Genomic DNA, 20,486 nt, shown 5'->3' with positions numbered 1-20,486 from the left:
AAAAATGTTATTAGGTAGTTATCAACTGTAATAAGTAAGGTGGCAAAGGGTGCATCAGGAACCACTGGGGAGTATTTTTTTGATCTCTACTACCATTGTTCTGTACATATAATATATGTTAATTTATTCACTTTTATACTGTATTTCTAAGTCATGTCAGGAGAATGGGAGGAGATCATATCCCCAAGAATATTTTGTATGGAGAGATTCAAGATGGCTCTAGAAAGCAGGTCACCCTTTATGGCTCTACCACAATGTGTGCAAAATAATATGAAGTTGTTCATCATCATCAGTGTAGAAAGCTGGGAGGAGCACACAGAATCCCATCCTATCTGGAGGGAACATCTCACACTGGGTGCAGCTCAACATGAAGCTGCTTTGAGCCACAAGATGGAAGCAAAGCAAGAAAGAAATCAGTGTGATGTAAACTTAGCGTACAACATATGAATCTATGAAACTTGTAACAAGCTGTCTCACTTTTGAATTGGGCTTGTCAGCCACAAGTGGATTCATCAGGCACATGACTAGATCTCTTACACATATACCTTGTATCAGAAGATCGATAGTTGCCTGTCATTATACTCTATTTAACGTATACATACATGAATTTAAAATTGTGGTACAACAAGGAGTCTAGGAAACAAAATTAGAACTTCTAGTATAGAAAATGAAACCAGATATTATAGTGTAACCAAATGTTACAGGCACAATGGAAACATTGTAGAATAGCAGTCATGACTGAAATGTCCTAGAATATTCAGGAAAGTTAGATATAAAAGGTAAAGATGATGGAGTGGTGTTATATATAATATGTGTGATTTTCATGACCCAAACTGAACACCTAGACTCAGGTATTGACTTCCACTATAGGTTTAACAACTAGCAGTCTTCAATCAAACTTTCTCTGGATTACTCCAGCACTAACATCAGCTTTCTAGATACCAGAATCCACATTTCTAAAGTCTAGATACCAGAATCCATTGGATCCACCACATACAAAAATATTTAGATTTGACTGAAGCCTTTGATTCTGCTAACATGAGGCTCTATGCAAGATCTTATAGAAGTTAGGATGCCAGAAGAAATGTATCACCATCCTAAGACTCATGAGCAGATGGATGTCCCATCCTATACAGTGGCTCCACTACAAAGCCTTTCCCATTTGAACTGGTGTCAAGCAGGGCTGTGTGATCACACTAATTCTGTTTTCCATCTTTGTTGTGGTCATCAAGATCTTCGTCTGTGACCAACAGCCACATGGCATTAACATGGAATACAGAATGGATGGGAACCTTTCCAATCTCTCCCACCTCCGTGCCAAAGTTACTTTGGCCTTGATTGTAGTACTGTAGTACACCAATTGTGCTGTTGTTGCATGTACTAGGCACATCTATATGAAGTGCTTTACTGTGAAGGAGCATAGTTTACTGCATAGTAAATGATGTACTTGTAAGTAAATTTGCTACCTGCAAATGCAAGTAGCAAATTTACTCCTGAGTACTTATGGCATAGTAATGAATGTGTAGAGACCACCTGAGAGAAGATTTGTTCCCAGCCAGCCCTGTCACTAGGGACCATAACCCCAGGGCTCTGGGCTGGAAACCTCTCCTGCCCTAGGACTGGGCCAGCTTTATTCCTGCCCCAGCCTCAGGCCCTTAAAAGCCTTCAAGCAGTCTGAGCCCTGGGGCACATGCAGGCAGTCTGAGGCCACTCCAGGCCCCTGTGTCTCCCTACATAAGCTGCAGGCTCACTGCACCAGTCTGCATGAATCCCAGCACCACTGCCTGGCACTGAAGTGCTGCGCACCTGCCAGGCCCATGCAGGCTACTCCCAGCTCCTGTCAAGCCTGTCAGAACCCAGGCCCAGCTTCAGGTAACTCCTAGCCAATGGAGCCAGCTCCAGCTGCCCACAGTCCAGCCCCAGCAGCTTACCCAGAGCCTGCAGGTGATGTGGGGTATCACCTTGCCTCACAGCTGCCAGTCCTGAACCATACCCTTATGCTGGGCACTGTAGCCAGCTGTCCAAGCCCAGAAGCATATGGACAGATGTGCAGAGGCCTGGACAGCTGGTGTGGGAGCACTGATGGCCACATCATCAGTGACAGCAGTGCCTGCCACCTGGGGCCCCAACTGGTCCATGAAGGAGACTGGCAATATTGTGGTGGCGGGGGGCAAGGCAGAGGTGCAGTGCTAGTTTGAGTGGGATGGGTGCTCCAACACTCAGGTCTACGAGGAGCTGTCAGGCCAGATGCAGGAGTGTGGGCATGACTGGTCAGCGCAACGGTGATACATAAAGGTCAAAGCCTTGCAGGCACAGTGGGTTTCTGTCTCCAGCCACAACCATCAGTCAGAGAGTGGCTGCAAGAGCATTTCCTTTATGCAGCAATTGATAGAGATCCCAGCCCCAGCCCCTGCCCCAGCTGCAGGGGCCTCAGGACTGAGGCTGCAGCTGTGCCATGTACAGCAGCATGGGAAGCCTGCCCAAGCCCCTGCCCTGGCTTGGCACCTGTGGTGACGTGTTGCTGAGGGTGGGTCCCTTGGGCCACCAGCAGCCCACCCTGCAGTCTTCATCTACAGCCCATCTGCAGTCTCCATCAGCAGCTCATGACAGCTCCACAGTCTCCATCTCAGCCACAAGGCGAGGCCAGCCATGTTAAATATTGCACTCTGAGAAGCAGCTTCTTTCTCATGGCTCTGCAGGTCCTGCAGCTGCACAAAGGGGAGAGGCTGCAGTCGGCAGCCAGGATGTGGTTTCAGGGTCACTGCTGCCCGCAGATGGGGCCCCAGGGATGTGCCAGCTCTGCTAGAGGAGGACCCAGGACAGGACCCTCCTTTTGGGATGGCTGGTGATGGCATTGGAAGACTATCTGGTGGGTGCATGGGCCTGGCAGATGCATGGGCAGAAGACATGGCCCACCAGGAGGGGTGTCAGGTAGAGGACGTGACACACAAGGATGTATAGTACCTGTATGCGGAGGCACAAAACCAGTGCAAGGAGGAATGGGAGCAGACAGACCAGGAGTTCTGGGTGCAGCTCCTGCTTCAGGAGCATGAGTGGGTGGAGGTCCTGAGGGAGCAAAACACAGTTCTGGGCAAGGCAGTGAAGACCACAGACAATGACTACCGAGTGCTGGACACCGTCCTGGCCCTGGTGGTTATATTTGTGCAGCCTGCTGCCTGGTTCCCAACCCTAGCCCCTCCTGCCTCCCAACAGCTGCCTGCCACCCAGCAGCAAGGCTGCCCCCCATGAGCCTAGGCATAGGTCTAGTGCACCTCAACCAGTCAGGAGACCTTGCCCAAGACACCACCATGGGTCCCCCCACCACCCAGCCCCTACACCTGGGCTCAGCCCTGCCACTCATCCTGGCTTCATATGGGCGTGGAGCCCGATGTGCCTGCAGTGAGGCCAGGACTGCATGCTGGCCCTGGTGGTGTTGGATACCAGCTTTTGCAGGGGGAGCCACCTGCAATGGGAGACCACCAGCTGCCATAACCCCTGAGTGAGCCCCCTGCCTGCTGGGTTCGCCACAGTGGGCACACCCATGGGGGAACAGCCAGAGTCTGGGTTGGTAGCTGCCAGTCCCTGGGCTCTGCCCCCTAAGTGCTTCTATCCCACAACTAACCACCCCGGAAGGCAGCCACACAAACCAACCAGTTATAAACTTTTTGCATAGGGAAGAGGATGTTTTACTGTTGGCGGGTGGGGTGGGGTGGGTGGTGGAGGGGCTCTGTTGTTGGGGACAGAGGAGGGAGAGGGGACTTTTTGATGCAAGGGGAATAAAAACTGTTGTTCTTCTGAGACACATTTGCAGTGATTGTGGTGCTGCGGGTGGGGTGGGGTGGGGTGGGGGTGGGGGCAGTCCATAGGTAGCTGTCCAGGTAGGCTATAGTGGGAAATACAGGAGGAAGTGGTTGGCCAGAGCCTCTTGCACCTGGTGCCCTGGCCCCCAGGGGCAGGTGTGTAGCTTGCCCAGGGCCTACGTGTGTGTGGGAGGGGGAGGGGGTCCATCACTGTTGCTTCCACCGCAGCTGGTACTCCTGCTGCCAGGTGTCCTCCACCTGCTGTGGCTCCTCCACTCAGGCCTCATGAAACAGCTCCCCCAAATGATATGCAGCTCACAGGCTGCAATAATGATCTGGGGGATGTTGTCCTTGGTGGGCAGTGAGAGTGTGTCTAATCTATACCCATATACATACCTGGCTGTTATTTATACTTTCTTTACAGCTTTATAGAACTCAGCCAGCTTCACTTTTTAAGCCTTAGTTGCTTTAATTCATCTCTTCCCTCCCCCTTCTCCCAAACTGTAGAATTTTTTAGTATTTGTAACTACTCTTAATAATTACCCAGTCTTGGATTGGATTTTCCTCAGTTCAGACAATTTCATATAATCAGAGAATCAGAGAAAATTAGGGTTGGAAGGGACCTCAAGAGGTGATCTGGTCCAAAGCAGGATCATCCCTAACTAGATCATTCCAGCCAGAACTTTGTTAAAGACAGGTCTTAAAAACCTCCAAGGATGAAGATTACACCACCTTTCTAGGTAACCTGTTCCAGTACTTAACCACCCTCCCAGGGAGAAGGTGCTTCCTAATATGTAACCTAAGCTTGCTCTGCTGCAACTTGAAACCATTGCTCTTTGTTCTGTTGTCTGCCACCACTGAGAACAGTCTAGATCCATCCTCTTTGTAACCACCTTTCAGGTACTTGAAGGCTGCTATTAAATCCCTCCCTAGTCTTCCCTTCTCCAGACTAAATAAGCACAGTTCACCTCAGCCTCCCCCCGTAAGTCATGCAGCCCAGCCCCATAGCCAGTTTTGTTGCCCTCCACTGGACTTTTGTTACCTCTCAACTCTGTGTTCTTGGGGAACCCTGGCACAGTATGCAGCCTGACTCACAAAGGACTCACCCGCTCCCCACCTCTGCCAGAACAAGAACTGATTAGAGGAAGGACTTACAAAAGACAATGAAGATGCAGTGGGAGACACATCTAAAGCCCTCCAAACAAGGGTGATAGGAGTGAAGCAACTCCCCGGGTCTCATTTACAAGGGAGATGGGGTAGGAAAGCACCTTCATAAGCATTCAGGATGGAGAACAGAGATTCCAAGGCAAGGACTGCACTGAACTCTGGGACCAGAGAAGCAGGGGAGCACTGCATGATGGGGGATCTCTGCTTCAAATGCTAATCAACCCATGTCTGCACACACCCAGCTCCAGCATTTATCAGACTAATTCTAGTAATGGCTCTTTTATTGGTACCCAAAACATTGAATCTGCCTGTTTGTATTGTGAGCTTCCTCAGAGTAATGCCACCCATAGCCAGGAGTGATCAGTTCCTATTATCCAGCATATGAGCCATCACTTACCCATGAACAAACCTACTGTTCTCCCTTGAGCCATTGCTAATTCTCAACAAAAACCCCTACCCATGCTCAGGTTTCTGTCCTGGTGCTTGGATCCAAAAGCTGCATCAGTTCCACTCCTTTTCTGCCTGGAATCCCTTCATTGATCATGCTGAGGACTCTGCCCGTCTGCAAGCTCCGACAAACACCTGGGAACCTTGACTTGTTCAAGCTGTGCTGAGTGGTGAGACCCCAAGTCTTTTTCTCTCTCTCTGACTCTAGGAACCTGACTTTTGCTTTCTTACTCCAGGCACAGCTTTCTAAACTGGATTTTTGCTGACCACTTTCTCTCTGTCTCTGACTCCAGGAACCTGATTTTTGCTTTCTGACTCCAGGCACAGTTGACAGGAACCTCACTTTTGCTGATCCAACTTGAGCTAGACTTCCCCAAATACCTAAAACTATATAATACCTTGAAACTATATAATATTGTAACTGTTTTATTTGTCTCTCTTTTATGGCTATTACTACTGGTATCATCATAAGTTCATACACCTGGCAATAAATAACTTTTATGGTCAAGCTGGTTGCTATACTCTCTTTCTGAACTTCACATACTCTTCCTTCTCCTTGACCTCCCCATTTGCTCTGCTGCAATGCTTATTTTACCTAAGCCAAAGATTCCTGCAATGCCCAAAACTATGATGGGGTCTGCTCATCAAGGAGTTCCTACTATGACCATTGTGACAAGAGATTAGGACGTACTGAGTTTTGAGGTGCACAAGGTTATCAGCTGAAAGTGCTAATCGGACCCAGCCTTCTCAGCATGTGTGTATGTGTGTCTAACTGCATTTATTATTGTCCTGCTGAAAAAAGGGATGAACTGAGTTCAAGGCACATGAGGGTGTCAGCCTGTCAATGCTGAATATCCTGACATGATTCAGATGCACTCTGTTAACCCATATGCTTGTGTCTGACTGCATTTTATTGTTGCCCTGATTAACTGAGTTCAAGGCATATGAGGGTGTTAGCCTGTCAATGCTTAATAACCCAGCCTGGCTTATGCATGCCCTGTTAATCTGTGTGTGTATGTGCATATATATGTTTGAATGATTCAGTGGTTGGAAGAACCCGGCCCCATTAAACCCGAGTCCTGCAAGATAGCTCCTTTGGGGATGAGGTCTTGCAGAAGAGAGAGATACAGCTCCATATAGAAACACGAATAATACAAGCGACACATTGAGAGAATTACAGAGACCCGAGAAACGTACCCGTAATAAATGAGCACGCTGCAAAGTGACAGGCAAATCTGGTAACACTCTCTCCAATTTGTCTACATCCTTTCTGTAGTAAAGGGCCCAAAACTGGACACAACACTCCAGATATGGCCTCACCAGTGCTGAATAGAGCAGGATAAACACTTGTCTCAGTTTTCTGGCAACACACCTACCAGTGCAGCCCGGTATGCTGTAAACTTTCTTCACAGCAGGACTAATGGCAAGGTGAAAATTTATTAGTAGGAGACAAAACAAGGGCAAACTAGAGATGTACCATATAGACTAAACAATAAAGTACAAAGATCAAATCCTGTTCCACTTGAAATCAAGGGGAAAATACCCAAATTTTAGATTTCAGTATTGTGAGATAAACTTAAGCCCTGCTCCTCACCCAGATTTCCTGAAGCATCTATTAGACCACTTCAGAAAACATACAATGGGAGTATTACATGCCTGAGTGCAAACAAACACTGCCATTGAAAACGTTCAAGAAATTTCTTTGTAAGCAATGTATTGTCCTGGTACTGTACGTCATGTACCCCACTGCCTGTTCTGCAGGCAGACAACCCCTCCTACTGACTGCTAATGTTAGCATGACAGCTAAACAGGCAATTAAAAAAGAACTGATGAAATTTTGACACAGTACTAAGTATCTAGAGATCCTAAGTCATCTTTTCTGGGCATGAGCTGGGAAATGGGACAACCAGACTGCTTCCACACAATAAGGCTTCAGGAGGGTGACCCTGTTTGTCTTGGCTTTCAAAATTCTGTACAGATTTTAAGGGATCTACTGGGTTCATAATGGAAAATTCAAATCACTGCTTGTTTTGCAGGCAGCAGATAGGGAAGTTGGAGAAAGAGTTTCCTTTCCTCCCAATAAAAATTGTGAGGTCTTTCCTAAGGAGAACGTCATAGACACTGGGCATATCTACACATGCATTTGATCCAAGATCAGTTTAATGTGAATAAACTTCTTGTGAGTAAACACTGCCGTGCAAGCATCTACTCATGAAGGGACGTGGGAGCAGATTTGCTGCTCTTAGCTGCAAACTGCTGCTGCCCACTTCCTGCAATACCACCAGGGGAAGCTTGAGGCTCTGGCTGCACTAACCAGCAGCCAGTAACCATCCTGAAAAGCCAGCCCCACTCTCTTCTCCCTGGCCAGGAGCAATGCGCACAATGCAGTGGTAGCACATGGCAGCTCTCTTCTCATTACCTCTGCCTTCCTGTGCCATGGCTGTTCTAACTCTTGCCCTGGTCCTGTCCCAAGGCACACTAGTGGGCCATGCCAGGCTGGGTAGGGCATGTTCTCCATGCACAGACTGCAGATCAAGCAGTGCTGCAAGAGGTGGAGGAGAGGGGGTTGACATGTGGCAGTCCCCCTCAAAACCCTTCACAAACCCCACATCCTCCTACACCCCCCCACACTCTCCACACCCTGCCACTCCCCACATCCCCCCACACCCCATAGCCACAACTCCCCCAAAACCCCCAGCCCCCCACCCCCCAGTTGTAAAACTCGCCTGCTTACCTGGAACAGTGCCCAGGGCCAGGTAACACAGCAGCTTTGACCCACTTCTGTTTGCCCCACATGCGGAGGCAGCATGCTAGGGCAGCAGGAGTACCATAGAGATGTTCTGGCTAAATGACAGAGCATCTCTGGAGGTCTCCACCCCGGCTTGCCTCAGGGTTGTAAAACCATGCCCTACACTGCCTTTTTCCTGGGTAGGTTGGGTTTTTTTGGATACCTGGAAATCCAGATTTCATCTGTGTTGCATATATGCAGTGCAGGGAACATTTTTTCGTTCTCAGTGTGCCTGTTGAGGCATCTCAAACTGGTTTGAGACACCGTAAGAGGCATGTGTGTGCTTGTCTGGATGTGCCCAATGTATGGATTACAGTGCAGTAATTCCTTGCAAGGAAATTTGCTACTTGCATTTGCAGGTAGCAAATTTACTCACAGGTAGAGTCATTTACTGCACAGCTAGTGTGTGCACATGCAGCTTTTATTTTTTTTAATGGTGAGTTGCTCTACACTACATTAAGGCAGCAAGATCATTCCATATTATTATTTATATAGCCATGAAAAGCAACAACTTAATAATGGTAATTAATAAAACAAACAATGTGGGATCTTGTAAAAAAAAAAAAAAACAGTCCCCAGAGCTAACTGTCCTACATATGTATCTATAGGTCTCTCAGCAGCATACCTCAAAATCTGGAACAGACTGTCTGAACCAGTTTTCTAACAAATGCACATAATTCGAAACCATTACTCAAGTGACCAGAATTAAAAGAAATTGGTATTAAGACATGAGAACAGAGAAATACTCTCTGCTTCTTTATGGGCTATTGAATACATCCAAGGTTTCTGGGACTCTGGGCCTGTGAGGTGGACTCATGAGTTTCAGGTTCTATATCCTGTACTTAGCACAGGCAGTATAAGTGCTTCTCACAATTTACATTTTATACATGCATTCAGTTTCCCCAGACAAGTTGGAAAGTAGTGATGCTACATATTAATATGCATAGGTGTGCTGATATATATTTTTTACTTCCATTAGGGAATATTCCTATTGCCAGAAATCAGTGCAGATAAATCAGTTCTGACCAAGGCTAGAGTGCTGCCCTGTGAGGGGGTGGGCAGGGGATGGAAAGGGGCCCATAAAGCTCCATATGATGCCAGTGGAATGTGATCTAACATGAGTCATAATCAGGGATCCTGGTTTTCTATGGTAAAAAAAAATCTCCAATTTTCAGATTTAAAAAAGTAACTCCAAATCCACATTTTTCCATTATTTTGTGTGTTTTTTACACACACACACACACACACACACACACACACAATAATGGAAAATGTGGATTTGGGGCTACTTTTTTAATCCAAAAATTGAGGATTTTTTTAAGTCAGAGAAAACCAGAATCCCTGGATATCACATCTACCCAAACAACCTACACTCCCATAAGGTAATTGGAATTGCAAAGTGCCACAGATGCCACTTATGCTGGATAGGGCAGCTGGAAAACTGCTGCTTGGGCTCTTCTTGTTTCCTTGTCAAACTAGTTGTTTTTCCAGAATCTGTCGCTTGGGTGTACCGAGTCAAATAGAATTCTGCTCAACATGGCTATACTGTGTAAGTGCTCTCTTTGTCTTTTCCTAATAAACTATTTGATTAAGTTTGGCTGTTGGGCATTCTGAGGATTTTCAGTACTGAGCCTTGAATAATGGGCAGGTTGAATTAGCTCACACAAAGCTCTGTTGCTATGGTGAGGCTGCTTCAGGTACAAGAGCTAAAACATGTAAAGTTAGCTTGGGTATCTGTATACCGCATTGCAGGCTGCTGTGTAAACATATCCCAAAATGTTCAGTTTAAACAAAAATTGATAAACTAAGGAAACTTGTTAATGAAGTCAAAGGGGTGAAACATTCAAAGGAACTGAATACAGAAGGAAGCTTTCAATATCTTTAAGTTTGAGGTACATTTGTAGTGAAGGGGTATATGAATAATTAATTAGGATGGGGGCACAACATTTCAAAAATAATATTAAGAGTAATGGGGGGAAAGCATTGAACAGCAAATGACATTATGGAGATCAGAAAGAGTGGGGAAAATGTGACAATTGCTAAAATTCAAGCCAAGTTAGACCTTGTCAAGGAAACTTAAAAAAACCTTAAAGTTAAAATCATGTAAACAAACAGAGAATAAGGAAAGGAGGAGTGGAGTCTCTCTATAGGGAGGTCAGGACAGAAGCTGAGGATATTTAGGTAGTTCAAGAAAAACTAAGCAAAATGGATAAGGAGGGTCTAGAAATGGAAATTACCCTATATGATGAGGAAGGAACACTGAAAGAGCTCAATTCATTCAAATCAGGGACTGAAAAGTCTCCATTCCAGAAATCTAAAACAACTGGCATTTGAAACTGCAGGTCTGATCACAAGTATTGTAATACCTCAGCCAGGTGGGTGCTGTTCTACGTGGCAGGCGATTAGCAAACATATTTAAGAAGGGGGAAAAACGGGACCCGGGTATTTTGGCATCAATAATGTACAAGGTTTTTGAACCAGTTTTAATTGTTCTCTGTATTTCAGGGAGTTTTAAGAAGGAGTTTGATTACATTTATGGATGGGATTCTGTGATATAGTAGCTTGCAGATGCAGAGGATTGGATACAATGACACAGGAAATGCCTTCCATTCCTCTGTTTATGTGATTTTTTTGTTGTTGTTTTCCTTCCTTCACTTTTACCCCATTCCTTGAATTTAATCTTTTGTTTACTGATAAAATTAGTCTTAGACAGATTACAAATATTGACCTTTCCCTCAGAAGAAAAAAGATGTATTTCTATAAACACTAATACACCTAGAAACTTCTAACTTTGAAAAATAAAGTTCCAGTTGCCTATGTCATTTATTGTAGAAGTGAGAGGCTGAGTGCAATCTTACACTTTGATCCTGAAAACACTTATGTATGATCTGACCTTTAGTACTATGGGTAGCATAACAATTTTATGGGTCCAATTCAACACTGAGGTAAATTAGCATAGCTCCGTTGAATTCATCCATGAAATATTACTACTACTACTAATGGTGCTAATCAGTACAAGCTGTGATGATAACCTTTGTGATGTGCATATCTGTCCATCTGAAACGGAACTGAAACCATCATAGTTTTTCCATAAACCATTAAAGATCTCTAATAACTAACTACCTGCACTTGCAACCCAAATGGACCATAAAATAAAAATAAACAGATTCTCGGTACCAGCATTCTGCTCTACTTCCTCCATGTCACTTCTTCTTGTATAGGAGAATATATTGAATCTACCGTTTTCCCTGATTTGAATTTTGATTTAGAAGGGAAGCATTCTCTGGAGTTATAAAGGAAAAAGCTTGCTTATTACAATATCTGCATTTTCTATAACTAAATTTCAGAAAAACCTCTGCCTCCAAAACTAACAGAAATATTTGTTGGAAATTTATATTCAAGTTGGTAACCATTCATTATGCAAAATGGCATCTCCAAATGCCCCAGGCAGACATTTCTTTTAGAATCAAAGGAAGAAAAAAAGGTAAAGAAATTAAAATCTAATAATATATTATTGGAGAATATTTATAAGTGATCAGTACCATGTTAAGTTATAATGAATACTCATTAAAGTTATTCTGGCTAGATACATTTGCTCCTACACAACTACTTAACCCAAGGCTGGATTGCTTTGAAATTTAGAAACAAGTTTCTGAGCATTAGACAGTGCATTTATTATCATAAACAGCTTTAACATGTGAGCATGCCTATGTACTAAATTAAGCAAGGTGCTATCTCCTAAGTTTCTTATTTATAGGTACACTTTTTGAGGGAGTATTCATTTAAATTGTGAATGATACTGAGAAGGAGAAATTCAGATAACATGAACAAAACAGTTTAAGACAAATTCTCAGCTGTACAGCTCTATTGAAGTCAATAGGCATTTGCAGACAACACATTAAAGAGGGTTAAATGCCCTTTTACTAGGTGGTGCTAAACAGTTTTACATCAATTGAAGATATGGCCAACCCCGCCCCCTTCCCTACCCACCCCCCAAACCTTTGTTTAGAGTGAGCCAATAATCAAAGAGAGCTAAAGCCCTTGCATTTAGCTCTTTAATATTATTATTTCCCTATTTTGTAATCGTATCCTTCTGATTAAGAGACTTCTGTATGACTTTTCTCTTAGGAAAAAAAAGACACTATCATGACCTATAGTTTTGAGATAACCAAAACATATGAATAACAGATGAGTATTTTTGCCAAAGCAATGCACAGTAAGTTAATATACATCATTAAGTCTTATATGGCTTTGAAAATTTTATGAAAGTTTTTGGGGAAAGTGTATTCTATTTGTTTAGATTATTTTTTAAACAAAAGAATTGGTTAGTCATAGTTACTATATTTCCAGGAAAATAAAGAAACATGCCTATAGATGATTATACTATACGAGCAAATTACCTGTTGAGCATGATGGGGTGGGGGGAGAGAGGGGGCTGGCATTGACACAGGCCTGTATGACTCTCCCTTCCATTGCCTCAGGTCAGGGTCCAGCTTCCCTTCCTTCCCCACTCCCTGCTGCCTCAGGTCACGGCCCGCGCCCTCTCTTCCCCACCTCTCACTTCAGACCTGGACTCATTCCTCCACTCCATTGTCTCAGGTCCTGTTCCCCCCGCTGCTTTGTGTGTGGGCCTGTGCACCCGCAACTTGCCTCCTAGGGTGGGGGAGAAGGAGAGCTTGGCAGTCAGTAGCAGCCAGCTGCACACTGCCACTGGGCCCCACTCTCCTACTCCTCTTCCCCACCACCTCCCCCGCCCTGCCAGCTCTTGTTGGGGGTGGGGGGCCCACTCCAGCCTCTGGCTCCAAGGAGTAGGGCTGGGGGAGGGGCAAGGCAGCACTGCCGGGTTCATGCCCCCCCCCACCGCTCCAGCCTCTCAGTCCCCGCTGTCATGGCAGTGCTCCGTTGTGTGGGGGGCCAAGGCCAGCACTGTGCTGCCAGCACCCTGCGCTACCGCTGCCTCCAAGGAGCAGGGTTGGGGGGAGGGGGAGGTGCGCTCCAGCCTCTCAGTCCCCGCTGTCACGGCAGCACTCTACCGTGTCTGTCTGTGCAGAGCAGTCTGATCGGCTGCTGAGACAACAAATCAGAGTGTGAATAAAGTGTTACAGATAGACAGACAGACAGACTAAGGCTTTTAAAATATTAGAAGTTTTATTTACAGTTTGAAAAAGTAAAGCTTTTACTAAACTATTTTGAATTCCTTCCCATAGTGCCAATTAATACTGCACTGGTACCGTTGCGGAAAGGACCGTTATGTGTTAGAAAGGGCTAGTATACTACTGTAGTGAAGTCCAATTTTCTTATAGCATGCAAGATCTGGAAATGCTAACCGGGCAAAGCAAGGTTCCCTGAATGTCACATCATCATACCTCTATGACTCCCTATGTCTGGCTATTTCAGCCCCTACCTTGTGTTGGTGATTAGGATTGTTCCAGTACAATCAAGATAATTTACCTGTACTCTACTATATTTTTACTGCATTATTTACTGCTGAATTGGGCTGAATTTCCTCTGAATCAAATCAGCAACTGAAGATTTGCACAGCCCTAGGATTTATACACATGCTCTGGGAGTGGTGGGGTTGGGGGAGCAGGTGCTTTAATTAGAGCGGCTCCAAGAGCCGCTCTAATTAAAGTGCCCAGAACATCCCCTGTATCAGCATCCCCACACTTAAAAATGGCAACGGGGTGCTTTAACTAAAGCTCAACAAATGAGCTTGAGTTAAAGTGACCCCACCACCTTCAAACACAGGGATGCTGATACACAAGTGACTACAATCTGGTAGAGTGCAGTAATTACTATGCTCTTGCAGACTCAAATAATCAGGTCTGCACCGACATGTTGTAATAACAATGCATTGGAGCAGCCTCACTGCTCGTGTATAGGCACCCATAGAAACAGAGGGTTTGCAGCAAAGCCAAAGAAAGGAACAGTAAGACGACACAGTGAAGAGGTAACATTAGAACTTCACTCCCCTGGATATAGAGGTACTGTGATCCAGAGATCAGGTTTTCAGCAATTACTATTTCACCGGGAACAGTAAATCTAACTTGATTTAAATCTAGCTTATTCTCTGAGTTTATTTCTTAACAAGTTAAAGAAACAGACCCCATATCAAAGTTTCAGATTTTCTTGAACAGGTTTCATGTTCTACTTGTCCTTCTCAAAACAGAAAAAGAAAATTTGAGGTCAGACTTTCTTTTTGGTGGAAGTTTTTTTCTCAGAATCTTAATATTACTGCAGCTGAAGCCTAACAATTTCTAACCTCCAAGAAGAAGTAACAAGTGGAACTGGTGGAGTGAATCTTACAAGTCTTAAGGAGAAATGTAGCCTAGATCTAAATCTGAATCTAAATACCATTCTTCACCATTTTTCCCCAAAATATTTAGCAGAGCCCCCCACCAGCACTCCATATATAGAAGTTATAAATCTCTATGTATATTGTAACTTTAATGTTTAGGCTCCATAGAGGAGTTTTAAAAGACAAACATTTAATTTTCCTAGTCATTTTTTCCATATATACTTTATGCTGAAAGAAGTCTTTAAAGGAATATAATTAGCTTAAAAGTCCAGTCTATGTGTCTTTTCTAGAGCATTTGCATAAGGAAAATGTGTTTACCATGTCCTTTTATAGTTTCATAGTTTGTAGGGTTGGAAGGGACCTGAGCAGATCACCAAATCTGACCCCCTGCTTTGGCAGGAAAAAGTACTGGGGTCAAACAACCCCAGCAAGGTGTTCATCTAGTCTTGTGTTAAAGACCCCAGGGTAGGAGTCAGCACCACTTCACTTGGAAGTTGGTTCCAGATCCTAGTCGCCCTAACAGTGAAGTAGCGCATCCTGATGTCTAGTCTGAATCTACCCTCTGCCAGCTTGTGACCATTATTCCTAGTCACCCCTGGTAGTGCTCGGGAGAACAGGGACTCCCCCAATGCCTGCAGGTCCCCCCGACTAGTTTGTAAACAGCCACTAGATCCCTCCTCAGCCTTCTCTTGTGGAGGCTGAACAGGTTCAGGTCCCCTAGGCTCTCCTCGTAGGGCCTGCCCTGCTGCCCCCGATCATGCAAATACAGCTTTCTACATTATAACCTCTAGTTGTCCCTTTTTTTCCTTTTTACTTCCTAAGGAAATAACTCTTTCCCATAACATTGAATTCCCCTCTATCTGTCTCTTTATATATATATATATATATATATATATATGTTTTTCCATATGTAGATATTTTCTCTCAACATTTTTGTGTACATGTTCATGTGTAAACATACAAAGTCTTTATCACCATTTTAGCTTCTATGATTCTTATGTCATAGAACAGAAAAAGCATTAATGTGCTATCTAAGTAGTACACTGTGTGATACAGTTTTCATAGTTTCACTTGTCTCTACAGGCCTTATATTTACAGTCATGTTCAGGAGGGTACCATATGGACAAAACAGTTCCCGGCAAAATTCTGGACAACAATTAACAAAAGCGCTGCAGGATATTCTAACTGTTGACCCCTGAAAGGTGGTTAATCAACAGCATATGTGTTTATTTATCCCAGCATGACCTTTTAATTAACAGTTCTGAAAGGAATATTTTGTTCAGAATATTTTGTTTTAATATATCAGGATAATTCTAAATAAGTGAAATGAAGTTTCATTCCAGACATAACTAAAATGTTTTGGGTTTTTTTTGGAGGGGAAGGATGGAGAGGGGAACCTGCCAAGGAGTAACATTAGCACTGACCTCAAGCAATACTAGAGATCAGGCAGTGCTGAAGTTCATATCTGAAATCAGATCTAAGCCCAAAATTCCTTTAAATTCAGAGCATTTGGTTTCATGTTCCAGTTCATTTTAAAAATAAGCTTCAGCTGTAAAACTCAAATCTTGAATCCCAAATATCAAGAAGGGTAGGAATCAGGTGTCAAATCTTGAGTTATGGTTTGAGCCCATCTCTAAACAATACCGAAACCTTAGTTTTCATAGCTGAAGAAAAGAGCTGCTGTAGTTATCTGGCTAAAATAGGCTTGGGTGAAAGCTGAGTAGGAGTAGGAAAAATACAGTAGCTTCAAACTATAAAAATGAACCAACCAACAAAAAATGAGTACCTGTATGTTGCAGGGCAGTTAGGTGCCTGCTCCTAAAAGAGCAGAAACTGCCTGGGGAGAGCCCTAAGAGCCAGACAGGAGCCCAGGTGCAGGTTGCCATGGCAGCTAGCTAATGAGGAAATTAGCCTGCACCTGCACCTGCACCTGGTCAGCTAGCCAAAAGGGGCAGGGCCCTGGGCCCATATAAACCCCAGGACGAAGACTAGCAAGTTCAGTTCTCTGCTGGCAGCCAAGGGAGAAGGAGCCCTCCTGGGGTAAGTAAAGGTAAGAGGCCTAACTATGTTCTACTCCTGGTAATGTAAAGGGGCCGAGCACACCTTGTGTAGCTTGTGTTATGTTATAGCCCAGAGGCTTATGTTTGGTTGTTGTTTTATAACACTGGTGGTTTGGGTGAGGCTATTTGAGGAAGGAGGAGGCCTCACTGGGGGCCCATGGCAGCATGGGGACCCTGGCGCCAGAGAGGGCACGGCATTTGGGCTGTGGAGAGCCTGGCACTGAGGGGTTCAGAGACAGGGCTGTGGAGAGCCCAGTGAGGACAATGAGCCATGTCGTAGCAAGCCTGGGAGGGACAACAGCAATACCTGCGAGGCTTGGGGTGTGGTAAAGGGGCAGTTGGAGCCATGCGTATAGCCCATAAGGCCAGGGACACACAAGGTCCAGGGAAGTCCATTAGGACCATGTCCAGCTGGATGTGAATGCAGCCTCCCTACATTATGTTTCATCAAGACGTGGCAGGTGAGAAAAGAGGGTGCCCATCAAGCTAAAGTGGCACAGTCGAGGGGCCTTAGGAGATCGCAGCCATCCTTAGAGACCCCATCCCGTGACACTGTAGTATTACCTGGATGACATACCGTATAGAATACAAGATGGTATACATAATATTATGTATACCCACAGAAAGTGTACTGTGAATAAGAAAACAAGGGAAAAAATTGGGTGGGAAGCAAACCAGATTTTCAGTTGCTATTAATTAAGGTAACAATTCAAATTTCAGTAAAACAATATGACTTTGTACATTTCTATTAAGAATGCCCCCACCCCCACAAAAAAAGGGGGGCGCTCTTCAGCATTGTTGCATCAAGCTGTAGAACCTCATGATAGGATTAATGAAGTATTTGTGCTCAAAGGTGAATACAATAGGGTACTAAAGGGTACAAAGGCTCTTTGCCCCATTCTATGGCTGGGTCTACATGAACAGGAGTGTGCCTTTACAATAGTGCTAATAGTAGTGGCACAAATTTGTGCCACTACTTTGTCCCACTGCTCCACATGCTCTGTGTGTGTGTGGCGGGGGACCCCCATGCACTCTGCGAGACAGAAACAGAATGTCCTCTATTCACAAAGTCCCAGTAGAAATATAAGGCCTTTGGTATGTTTAGTTGGTACATTTATAATAATACACATTACAGTGCATTAGTTTAGGAGAGTCAACTACACTGAGATCTTTGATTGTTTTTCAGCAACCAACTGGCCACCTCAAACTCGGAAGCATACCTGAGGAAGGGGACAGCAGCCCCAGGCAACACCTTTCTGGGGACAGAGACATAAAAATAACCACCATCACAGCAGTAGCTTAACATGCCACCGTGATCAGTGCTGTGGCAGCCCAGTGCTACCCCATGAATCAGGACTGCTGTGGTCACAGCTGCTATGCTATGCCTCTACCCCAAATATACACTTGAAATGAATTGAACAGAAGAGCAATGCAACATGTGAAGAAACACGGCCTTCTGAAAAGCTCACTGTTTACGACTGTTCTGTCCAGGTAAGATTGGACGGTGTGACTGTACATCAGATCCAAAATCAAGCTCATGGTTTATCAAGCAGTCATGATCCCCACCTTACTGTACAGAGCTGAGAGGTAAACAATGTACAGGAAATATTTTCACTAATTTCTGAGATACTGGAGACACCTCATTTCACTGGAGAAGCATCAATGCTGCCTGTGGAAGATCCTTCGAATCCAGCGCACCAACATTAGTGTCCTCTCACAAGGAAACACCACAAGCATTGAGGCAATGATCATCCCACATCAACTTCACTGGGCTGGCCTTGTCATCCAGATGTCCAACTCCCGATTCTTGAAGCAAGTTTTATTCTCCCGTCTCAGTTAAGGTATATGCAAAAGAGGAGGGCAGAGAAAGAACTTTAAGGATGTCCTCAAGGTAAACTGGAAAAAATATAACATCAACATCAACTCAAGGAAGACTATCACCCAGGTCTGCTCCAAATGGAGGATAATTCTACTGTAAGGATCTCAGTACTTTGAATCCTTACTATGACAACAGGAGATGGAAAAGAGAGAGCGGCAGAAACAGCATGGTGACTGCGAGAGATTGTCAGTGTACATATGGACCATGTGTATTGTTGTATTTACTACAAAAAAAAAAAAAAAAGAAAGAAATCATCTAGTCTGGTTGTCATAAGTGAGGGGATAAAATAATGTTTTTAAAACTCTACCACAGTAGACTGACACTGGGTTTTAATGATTAAAAAGTCTCATTTATATGTGACAGTCTGAGGTATGAAAGGAGACCCTAAGGAATATTAGAAATGAGACTAATTCTCAAGAAAAGAGAGAGAACATGGGTAAACACAGCCTCCATTACTTTTAATTGTATAAAGCAAGCAAGCTCATGCTGGTGGTTAGTTTATTGTCTCTTTTTGTCCCCTAATTCTTACTCAGTTACAACATGTTTATAAGAAGTGAACATGTATGAAGAGTAATGAAGCTAATAGTCCTGTTAAGAGATGAGAGGAAAGATTTCCTGTAAGCCATATACACACACCGTCTATCATCTTTGGAATTGTCACCTCCTGGAATTTAGTGGGATTATGAAAATTATTAAGCATAGAGTCTATGAACAAAGATTTTGAGGGTTGGCTGATATACAGGGATCATAACAACAGTCAGTCATTACTTTAACTTTGCCTGAAATACAGGAAATTTATTTCCTAGGCCATGACTAAGATTCCAATAAGTCTGACTACCATAAATTTGGGATGGAAATAGGAAAAGGTCTGGAGCATTTATGGCAGATTTTTTTTTCCATTTAAAACACTGAATATTGTTGACCACTCTAAGTGTCCATTTAGATGTCTCTAGCTTACAATAAAATGAAAGTATTTTTAAGACTACAGGTCAGAGAAAAACAAAGAGGAGGGGAAAATAAATAAATAAAAATATATTGTTGCTTAAATTTTTTGTACTGCCAAACTCCTGGTCATGGGAGGCTGACTTGCGTTAAGAAGAAATAAGATGTGAATTAGTATGGAAGGTCACCCTGATTGGACAACTAATTTCATAAAACTGAAAGATGGTATCCTGTAGAAATCCTTTATGATTATTAAGCTAAGTGATTCATGCAGAGCTGATTATTTGATTTACAAAGTAGATCAACGATTAGGCAAATCTTCAGTCATTCTTTTTCTTTCTGTAATTATTGGTGGCATATTTTGGTTTGAAAAGGAAGTTTTATTATATTGCAAGTTCTTCTGTCCATTGTTCATAACATAGACTGGCAGCCAAAAAAAAAATTGAAAAAATGTACTGGTCATTCCTTTGACTCCAACAGTCTACTATCTTGAGCCAAAGCACTTTTCATTGTGGATAAAGCCACATGCATATTGTTTTAAAACTGACTAAAACTTTATATAATGACTGCTATCTTGGTAAAACTATCATGATTCTGATCCTTGGCTTGCATACATCACTTGTGAAGTATGAAACTGCTTTATAGATTAGGCTGGACCAGAATGTTCTACACCACCTATGTCTATTCTTTAGATTATTTATAAGAAGGCTTTGATAAGGTCCCCTAATATTTCTGTTACCCCACTTTGCATGGTTTTACATGCAGATTTGAGAATTACACAGTTATCTCTTTGAGTCATTAATAAAGATATGAAAATCACTGCACCCAGGATGAACCACCAGGGCATTCCAGTTAATTCCTCTTTCCAGTTTAACACTGAGTTACTGATGACTACTCTTTTAGCACAATTTTGCTACCAGGTGTATTACCTACCTAATAGTAGTCTCATACAGATTATATTTTCTCAAATAACATAGGATAAGGTTGTAGGATGAATGAAAAGCCTTAATAAAGACAAAGTAAATTACATTCAGAAAGCCTATCCTCTTATGATAGAAAGAAATTAGGTGGGTTAGCCCTAATTTACTCTTAACAAATCAATGTT

Source organism: Crocodylus siamensis, chromosome 1, assembly GCF_052110815.1.
Source record: "Crocodylus siamensis isolate JL-2025a chromosome 1, ASM5211081v1, whole genome shotgun sequence".
Classification (NCBI taxonomy): Eukaryota; Metazoa; Chordata; order Crocodylia; family Crocodylidae; genus Crocodylus; species Crocodylus siamensis.
Note: the sequence above shows the minus strand (reverse complement) of the source record.